This window comes from Simochromis diagramma, unplaced genomic scaffold, assembly GCF_900408965.1.
Source record: "Simochromis diagramma unplaced genomic scaffold, fSimDia1.1 OVJJ01000731.1, whole genome shotgun sequence".
In the NCBI taxonomy this organism is placed as follows: domain Eukaryota; kingdom Metazoa; phylum Chordata; class Actinopteri; order Cichliformes; family Cichlidae; genus Simochromis; species Simochromis diagramma.
In genome coordinates, this window is record NW_024387511.1 from 44,452 (window position 1) to 52,889 (window position 8,438).

At 43.6% G+C, this 8,438-nt stretch overlaps 1 long non-coding RNA gene across 1 annotated transcript; it reads right to left on the minus strand.

Moving 5' to 3' along the window:
- Positions 1-1,050: 1,050 nt before the first annotated feature.
- Positions 1,051-8,204, minus strand: LOC120725796. The gene is made up of 2 exons (XR_005694215.1): positions 7,770-8,204; positions 1,051-4,008 (listed from the first exon to the last, which is right to left on the minus strand). It is a non-coding gene; the product is annotated as an uncharacterized LOC120725796 (long non-coding RNA).
- Between the last annotated feature and the right edge of the window lie 234 nt (positions 8,205-8,438).

Consider the following 8,438-nt stretch of genomic DNA (forward strand, 5'->3'; position numbering starts at 1 on the left):
ACTTACCTCATTTCTGACAGAGGGTCTCCTTTTGTGAGTGAGCTTTTTGAACATGTTGTTTCTGCCTTAGGCTCGGTGCACAGACTCACTACGGCATATCACCCTCAGACAAATGCTACTGAACGCGTCAACCGGACTCTGAAAACTGCAATCCGCGCTTATGTAGGTGATAAGCACACATCATGGGACAAGTTTCTCCCTCAGATTTGCTTTGCTCTGCGCACCGCCCCCCATGACAGTACAGGTATGACTCCTGCCATGATGCTTTATGGTCGTGAGTTAGACACCCCGCTTGACCTTATCACTCAGCCTTCTACAGCAGGTGCTGATGAACCGGGTGTGCCTTACCCTGAGACTCTGAGAGCCTCCCTGCAGGAAGCTCACGACCACGCCAAAGCAGCTTTGGACTATAGCCATGACAGACAAAAACATTACTATGACTTGAGACATCGACATGCCACGTTTCGTGTTGGTGACCTTGTGAGAGTTAAGACGCACCCCAGGTCAGACGCTCAGTGTTGGGTCTAAACTCAGACCCCGCTGTCTCTAAGACTTATTCCCATGAAAGAAAAGCAAGGCAACCATCGATTTCTTGCGCAAGGGAGGCCTCTCATCTGTGACCAGCACGTTGAAATGACCACACTGGTGGCCTCCTCTCACTGCCTTTTATTGACAAACTTCAAACAATAGTTTACAAAACACCTCCCCTTGCAACCCCCCTTTGGTTACGAAGACAAGGCACTGTGTGTGTGTGTGTGTGTGTGTGTGTGTGTGTGTGTGTGTGTGTGTGTGTGTGTGTGTGTGTGTGTGTGTGAGAGAGAGACCTCCTGCTGACCAAAGGGTCATAAACCCAGGAAGCTTACATCAAAAGAAACAGATCTTTCAGATAGGATGTATCTACAATAAAACCTCCCCCAGCACAGAGTGGCTGGAGAGGTGTTCAGGATCAAAGGGATGGCTTTGATCCTACTGCTTAAACTAAGACTATACAAATTTAAGAAACACAATGGCAACATTCAACAATTAGACTTAACATTTCCCTCCTTTTTGTCATTGTATACTTAAATTTCTTATAACTTATGCACCCTTTGTTCAGACAGTGTCAGTATAGATTTCATTCATACACAGTAAACTACATCCTATACATAAGCAAATCAGTATCAACAGTTCAAAAACAGGACCAGACGGTAACCAAGCTATCCAGCCTTGTGGCGGATCTACTCCTGTCGTGCAATTCATCATGTATTTCTTCAAGTACACAACTGAATGTCAAAGGTCAAACAAGAAGAATCATCATTCTCAAAAATCATATGTCACTACAATCCAACTGTATACAGACATAGGTATTTAAACGCATCAGTTGACTTTATTGTTTGTCCATGTGGCTCTCAGCTAACTTCAAAGCTGCAGCCTAGTCAACACCCTTCTTTATGACTCCTATCAACCCCCCAAATCTTCTCACTGTAGGCATCCTGTGGGGGTTAGAGTCAACTGGTGAATTATCTGCATTTACAACTCTTCTCCTGTCCTGTTGTCACCACAGAAAAAGCTTTGTAAAGGAAATTGGATCAAGCTGTTTTGATCTTCTTGGCTCAAAACCTCAAGTGTTCATGATGTAAATGTAGACAAAAGGCTTCTCTGTTTACATCCTTCTTGCAGAAGACAAAAGAATAAGTGATGTTGCCATGTTCCATGGTTAATCTCCAACTTGGGCTAATCCATTGTCCTTCATACACATATGCAATTGGCCTGTTTCCAGTTCGTTTAACTGTATAATGTCCTGCAACAAGTCATATTCTTTAAGTCAGACGAGCAGGTCTGTCTCACCAGAGCAGTTCACCTTCCCAGCTACTGGTGAATCAACCTTCCATTCAGGTTCAGAGCAGTTGAAAAGTTGGCAGTGTTCCTGGATGTGTTGCTAAGGCAACCAGACAAACTGTCTCGCTCTCAGCGATGCTATAGGGCCACAGTCCAGAAGAATGTGTAGCCAGTGGCATCACAAGCATAACCATTGGTCTCGTTCTTTATGTGAGCGGTTGTGTTCTTAAACTGCCACCAGTAGTTGTTGAAAACCCATGCGGCACTTGGTGTGGTTTGCTCTGTTCCAGTGCGCTCCCTGTCATCCCACTCAGGGTCCACAGGCACAAGAAGACGCACAGCACATTCCCAGCCATTCTGATGAGTACCTGTGGCTCAGTTGGTTTCTTCACCGGATTGAGACGAGGGGCCCTGGAGGCTTTCCCCCCCCTTTGTTCCCGGTCTTCCTGCCACTTACTCCGAGCTGGCCTGGATGTGTGTCACCTTCTTGCAGTGCGCTTGATATATCCAAGTGTTCCTTCCAGCAATCTTCACTGCTGTGGTCGTCGTCGTCAGCAGCATCCGATATGGACCTTCCCATCATGGACTGGACCAGCACTTCCTCTCCATGGCCTTATCAACATCCAATCTCCAGACTTCAGGTTCTGCTCCTGCGGAGAAACAGAATCATCTGGCAGATCATTTGTTCTCATAACTACTTTACTTTTAAACATTTTCAAGCATATATTCTGCTAATATGCTCTCTCTTCTGCTTTTCTATCATCACTACAGAAGACTGGAACTCTAAATGCTCTTAACATGTGTAATCTCAAAGAGTCAGACCATTCTCTGTTGGAGTAATCCTCATGTACTTATTCTATACAGTCTAACCATGTCCTGCCTGTCTTCCTAAATCTTAACTTTACTGTTCCATTAGTTCTCTCTGCCTGCAAAAAGTTTTTTTTTTAAAAAAGTATTTAATAATCCTAAAGTATAAACTACTGCTCATCTCCCTCCTGTTTGAGACATGGTATAGCCAATGGCTCAAAATAGCAGCAGTCTTATACAAATTATTAGGCAGTACTGGTTTATCACACAGATAATAAACACCATCCTGCAAGCTTGCTCCCTCTGTAAGTCACAACTGTTTTCCTGCAGTAGGTGAGTGGGCCTGCATGTCTGCTGATGCTGTACTGATAAAAGGTTAACACCATGTTTAACTACAGCTGCCTCTTTTGCGATCTTATCTGCAAGAACTTTCCCTAATGCAACTGGATCTTTCCCTCACATGTGTGCTGCACATTTACAAACTGCAATTCCACTGGTTAATAACGCTGCCTCCAGCAGAATTTGCAAAAGTTTGGTGTGTCCTACAGGTTTCCCTGTAGAGGTTGTCACACCTCATCTCACTCACTGCACTACAAAGAAATGTACAGTAGCAAATGTATACTGCCTACCAGTGTATATTGTCTCTCTACAGCTTTACACGCTTCCGTTAAAGCTAGCATCTCTGCTGCTCAAGCAAATATGAAACATGCTAGTTGTCTTACACAGATAACTCTCTCTCACTGTCTGCTACAGTAAAACCTGTTCTAGTCTGTCCCTCTGCTATTGTAAAACTCAAATCATCAACAAACCAAACCTTTCCCTCAACGAGTGGCACATCTATTAAGTCATCCCTCGGCTTACACGTCTTCTCCTCGCGCTCTCTACACTCATGAGAAGTGCCCTCCTCCGTTGGCAAAAAGGGTTGGACAGATTCAGAATTGTGCACCACTTTATGGTAGTATGTGTGGTTGTGAGAGTAACAGTAACATTAAAGACAAGTGTCTTGTAGATGATAGAAATGTAAGTTTAGTCTGCAATAGTAAACATCTACCTCTTCTGGAACTAACAATCAAAAGATGAAATAAACTATTTCCTGAAACATTGTACAGCTTAAGCTGCTGCACATACTGATCTCACGCATGGAGGTAAAGCACGAGCAACTAGAGCTAATCTTTTAGGATAGTAAGTTACTGGCTTCACTTGTGGAAAAAGTGCTGTTAGTTATTTTACAGTCACCTTGCATTTGTGCTGTTCACAGAACCACAAGTCCATCGCTGGACCTCCTCTGCACTGTCACTTTTTGGAGCTTGGCACGCTCCCTCAGGTTCCATTTTGTGGGCGATCCTTTCAGTCACTCCTTCTCGTCATGGCACCTCACGACATCTACAAATTGAAAAAATGACACTCCTCTCGCCACACGGCTTTCGCCATGTGTCAACTCCCCAATGAGACATGTACAAGAATGTTGCACAGTCTCCCTAAAACAATCTCCAGGGTTTGTCCCTTGGAGCAGCTTCACTACAAGCTGTAACCCTGTGTAAAACATTAATCAGCACTTAAATGTTCAGCTTGTTTAGCTTCCAGCTCCTGTATCCTAGAAGACAAAGTCTTAAAATTAAAACAACTTCACATTTGCAACCAACTATAGATCATAAGAGTAATAAAGTATTCAGCATCACAGAGACAAGTATCATTGCAGGTTTATTCTAAACTCATCAAACTCCTACTTTTTCCCATAATTTGTTCCAAATTATTTAACATCTCAACGTCATTCCACATTGTAATCAGTGAACTTCACTTATAGGCCATCAAAGCCTCATCTGAACATGGATGCACCACTTGCATAGGTTTAATACTTGTAAATAAACAGCTAATCACACAAATCACTGCAACAATAATAGAAAACATTGTTTAATGTTACTTCTGGACCCCACCTCTTGACGCATGGACACTCTCATGCGTCAACTCACCAAACCTGGATCCCTGCCTTAAAAACTGGCTCCACCAGGAGCCTGCATACACACCATCATGGCCTGGAAAACAAGATCTGGAAGTAAAATCAAACTTCACACTTATAAACAAGTATATCACAAGGGTAACAAGCATTCAGCATCAGCAAGACAAGTGTCATGTGCAGGTTTTCTCAAATCATTAAATCACTATTGTTACCATAATTCGCCTCAGACATGGATCATCCCATGTGCTCAGTTAACATTAATGTAATCGGTGACTTCCCTTAAGCAAAGTCACTCCACTCATATATTACTATGGGCTCAAAGTGGCCAGCTAAGAGCCCATATTCAACTTTTCCATAAACACCGTAATCTCTTATTTGTTTTACTCATGTCACTTGTCCGCTTCTGCCGAATCCTCCACAGCATTCTCAGAGAAACAAACATTAGCAATACACATTGACTGTGGTCAGACGGAGGTCAGACACAGGTCAACAGGTTTCAGAGGTGCCATAAAAACACCATAAAGTTAGCCATCCCTAGCCGTGGAAAGAATGTCATTCACATATAAACCCAGAAATCCTGTAGTGGGAAAGAACATCAACCAGTTGTCCTGGTATAAATCACATCATCAATTCACATGAAGAACTGGCATGCTGTAAGAAAAGAAAATGCAAATATTAGCGCTTGCGCAGGCGTATGCATACTTTGTCACAGTTATCTCTGTGAGCAACACAAGCCTATGAATAACACACACATGGTAAATTCACAGACAGAGAATTTAAACTAAAAAGGTTAAATTTTCAGAGTTCACATAGTCATGTGACCCAAGTTTCCTTCTGCTCCTGCAACAGAGACACACACAGAGATACATCCACACCTTTGTCAGGTGGGGGTTGACTTCACACAATGGTGTTAAGTCAGTCAGTCTTGTCAGCTTTTGTCAGTCAGTCAGTTTCCCATTTATTTTAAAATTCTTACTCATTCACTCAGTGATTCCTTCTTTTGCTAATTGTGGAAATTATCGTCGCATTCGTTTCCACGCTCAGCAAAACAACGTCATTTCAAAAAGAAAAATAATTTAGACTGGATTTCCTCGTTGAATCCTTTTGGACAGGAATTTGTTTCCTGATTGTCCCAAATAAGAGCCCATTTTAATTTTGGAGAAGCTCACTCTACAACAGTTTTCTCGACGACGCTTCGGTTCTAATCGTGCAGATCTGCTCAAACATGGATCATCAAACAAAACTTTCAGTGCACCATGAAAGTAACAAAATAAAAGAAAGAAAATAAAGGAAATCAAAGGAAAGAAAGGCCTTGTTTAAGTCATGACACGTGTTCTTCATGCCAGGGGGATAAATCGTAACAACCCAATTGGCAGGTTCAACTTAGTAACTGAAGACAAATCAACAGCCAGTTTAATCTCAAACATTCATCCAATCAGCCATACACACAACATACAGCATAACCATGTTGTCTCAGCACATAATAAGTTTCTTCTCATGTAACTAAATGTGTGCCATGGTAAAACTTCTTCACACACCAGAAACTCACAATCAGCTCACTCAGCTCTCTCATTTAAGACCTCTCATCAGCATTCTGTTTTCCCCTCTATGATGCAACCATCTGTCCTCCTATAATATTCAGTCCACTAGTCTATGTATCACTTTCATCTTACTAGTGACTTGGACAAGATGACAAACAGAATCTCATGCTTAAGATGCTGTCTGGTCTCATGAGTATCATTGTATGTGTATATGCATGTGGGGTTAGTATGGTTAATGCATTTTCAGTATGTTTTTGTGTTCATCTCTCATCACACTTCCATTATTCTCATCACTGCTTAAAACAACACACATCTCTCTCTCTCTGTTTTTTTTCTTTAACTGTACTTTTCTCCAAAACAGAAAATAGCATTACAGCTGTTTCAGACTGAGAAACACCAAACACTCTTCATGCTATCATTCATCCACACAACTATTTTATTTCTTTTTGTCCACTGGGCAGGTGACCTGCAGAATCACGTCTGCCCCAGCTGGATACCTTTCACACACACCATGACGTCAGACACTCTCACACTCGCGGAATTGATCAGGAGAAAAACTTTCTTCATCTTCATACTCTGTTACAGAAACACCATATGTTTGTTTTTTTGTGTGTTGTGTCAGGGATGGATATGTAGGTGTAACGTTTGTGTTCACTTTCTTTCCTTTCTGTCTCCTCTCTTGCCTAGTCTGTCTTGGACTCAATGCTGCTCCTAATGTCTTCCCATACTCATCCTTTAATCTGTCCTCCACTTCTGCCTCTGCTCTCTCACGCTCTTCTCTGGCTCTCCTTTCTGCTAACATTCTTGCTCTTCCTAATGCTTTTCTACGGTGTTGTTCTAGAGTAGTTGCAGTGGATTGAGCTGTAGTTTCATCCTCAGGTTTCACAACTACTGCTTGCAATATTGCTCTTTTAACATTCTGTGCTTCTCTCCTCTTCTGAGTCTGCTCCAGCCACAACTTAACAACTGCTAACTGCAATTCCTACCTCTGCTTCGCTTTACCTGTTTTACCTGCTACACTTACAGCTATTCTTTCTACCAGCATTTTACACTTAACTTCCACTAATGTCCCTTCAAATCCACATTTCTTACACCAACAACCTATATACTGCGTGCTGCCTGGTAAAACTTTCTGCATAAATTTTACATCTCCTTCTAAGGCAGACTTATACATTTTATTCTCCATTACAAGACAACAATCAGCCACACTCACGCAGACCACGTCTGGCCCGCACACACACAACATAGGCCTATCGCTTGCGTCTGCACGCACAGCTAGCGCTCTCTGTTGAAAACTCTCAAACGCCCATATGGCGGAGAATTCAACCTTCGGACACTCTCCAACGCCCCAAATGGCGGAGATTCCGGACTCCGAACCTAGGTTCTCTCCACGCCCCCAAACGGCGGAGAACTCTCTACGCCCCAAACGGCGGAGAAGCCTGCGTCTCTCTCACGCGGCTAGCGCGCTCCCGAACTCACGTTTAACGCACAGCCCGTAGCCGCTCTCTATTGTTTTGGGTCCACGTGCGCTCTCGTGACCAGCGCTCCCCCGGACTCAAACGTTTCACGCAGAATCACGGTGACGCATTTCTAGGATCCACATTCATTCATTCACACGGTTATAGAGACGCTCTCTGATTGCTTACCGTTGAGTTGCGTTTCGTTCACAGGAGAGTCCTAGAATCCCGTCAGTCGCCGTCCACGAGGGGAGTTCAGACGCTATTCCACCGGCCTGGTCGCGAATTTAACACTCCAGGGCTTTGTCAGGCGTCCTAACGGCCTGGTTGTCGACAGTCTGCGGCGTGTCCTCTCTCTCCTCAGTGTGCGGCGAAATTCTTGGAATCCGGCTTCGAAGGACCAATTAATGTTGGGTCTAAACTCAGACCCCGCTGTGTCCAGAACTTATTCCCATGAAAGAAAAGCAAGGCAACCATCGATTTCTTGCGCAAGGGAGGCCTCTCATCTGTGACCAGCACGTTGAAATGACCACAATGGTGGCCTCCTCTCGCCGCCTTTTATTGACAAACTTCAAACAATAGTTTACAAAACACCTCCCCTTGCAACCCCCCTTTGGTTACGAAGACAAGGCACTGTGTGTGTGTGTCTGTGTGTGTGTGTGTGTGTGTGTGTGTGTGTGTGTGTGTGTGTGAGAGAGAGACCTCCTGCTGACCAAAGGGTCATAAACCCAGGAAGCTTACATCAAAAGAAACAGATCTTTCAGATAGGATGTATCTACAATAAAACCTCCCCCAGCACAGAGTGGCTGGAGAGGTGTTCAGGATCAAAGGGATGGCTTTGATCCTACTGCTTAAACT